This window comes from Eumetopias jubatus, unplaced genomic scaffold (assembly GCF_037043125.1).
Source record: "Eumetopias jubatus isolate StellerSeaLion01/CBP00866 unplaced genomic scaffold, mEumJub1_p1.0 scaffold_6, whole genome shotgun sequence".
Classification (NCBI taxonomy): domain Eukaryota; kingdom Metazoa; phylum Chordata; class Mammalia; order Carnivora; family Otariidae; genus Eumetopias; species Eumetopias jubatus.
In genome coordinates, this window is record NW_028274812.1 from 117,465,926 (window position 1) to 117,467,837 (window position 1,912).

Below are 1,912 nucleotides of genomic sequence, written 5' to 3' on the forward strand. Positions count from 1 at the left end.
AACTCATGGCCCTGAGTGCAAGAGTCACATGCTCTTCTGACTGAGCCAGCCGGGCCCCCGGAACACAAAAATTTTTAATTTTAATGATATCCAGTTTCTTTTTTTCTTTTCTTGCCATGCTTATGGTGATACACCTAAGGAATGGTTGGTAATCCAAAGTCAGGAAGATTTACACCTATGTTTTCATCAAAAAGTTGTACAGTTTTAGCTTAACATTTAGGAATTTCATCCATGTTGAGTTCATTTTTGTGTATGGTATGATGAATGGGACTGACTTCACTGATCTGTCATATGGATATCTAGGTGTCAGCATCATTTGTTGAAAAGAATCTTTCCCCATTGGAATGTAATTGCTGATAAAAGCAATGGTCCATTTCTGGATTCTCAATTTTATTCCATTCATCTGTGTCTATCCTTACACCAGTAACACAGTGTCTTGATTAGTGTAGCTTTGTAAGAAGTTCTTTTTTAGGGGCACCTGGATGGCTCAATCGTTAAGTGTCTGCCTTCAGCTCAGGTCATGATCCCAGGGTCCTGGGATCAAGCCCCGCATCGGGCTCCCTGCTCTGCAGGAAGCCTGCTTCTCCCTCTCCCACTCCCCCTGCTTGTGTTCCTGCTCTCACTATCTCTCTGTCAAACAAATAAATAAAATCTTTAAAAAATAAATAAAATCTTTTAAAAAAGGAAGTTTTTTTTTTTAAAGATTTTATTTTATTATTTATTTGACAGAGAGAGACACAGTGAGAGAGGGAACACAAGCAGGGGGAGTGGGAGAGGGAGAAGCAGGCTCTCCGCTGAGCAGGGAGCCCAATGTGGGGCTCCATCCCAGGACCCTGGGATCATGACCTGAGCCGAAGGCAGACGCTTAATGACTGAGCCACCAGCCGCCCCAAGAAGTGTTTTTTTTTTTTTTTAAAGATTTATTTGACAGAGAAAGTGAGAACAAGCACAAGCAGGGGGAGGGACAAAGGGAGAGAAAAAAGGCTCCCCACTGAGCAGGGAGCCTGATGTGGGTCTTGATCCCAGGACCCTGGGATCATGACCTGAGCCAAAGGCAGATGCTTAACCGACTGAGCCACCCAGACACTCCAGATGTTTTGAGGAATAAGGAATCTATAGTGTTTTTGTATAGCTTTGAAAGCTTTTAGATGCATAGCTTTTGGTTGTTTCTCTAGTTAGTACGTTATTTATATCATAGTCTTATCACTGTCTACGGTATTGCCAGTTGCCAGTTCAAGTGAAGTGCAGAAACTTTACCTCCCTTTAGGTCTCTTTTCCCTCCCATAGGTATAATTTTTTTTATTTTTTAAAAAAGATTATTTTTTTTATTAATTTGACAGAGAGAGAGAGCACAAACAGGGAGAGCTGGAGCAGGAGAAGGAGAAGCAGACTCCCCGCTGAGTAAGGAGCTTGACGTAGCGCTCAATCCCAGGACCCCAGGATCATGACCTGAGCTGAAGGCAGAAACTAACTGACTGAGCCACCAGGCGCCTCTCCCACAGGTAAAATTGCCTTAAATATTTTCTCTATATACATTTGGAGCTACATTAATCAGTGTTCTAATTTTTGTTCCAACCATCCAACTTAGAAAACTCAAGAAAAGTAAAGTCTATTACAGTTACCCATATTTTTGCTGGGTTCTTCCTTCCTTCCTGATGTTATGAGATTCATTCATTTATTGTTTCCTTTCTGTTTTGAGACTTTTTAGCCATTCTTTTAAAGTAGGCCTGCTGGCAACAAAATCTCTGTTTTCCTTCATCAGAGGACATTTTAATTTCCCATTCATTCATGAAGCACATTTTTACTGGATATTGGATTCTGGGCTGATAGCTCTTTTCTTTCAGCTCTTGAAAACTATTCTGCCACTTTCCTCTGGTGTCCACAGTTTCTGATGAGAAATCTGTCCTTCAAA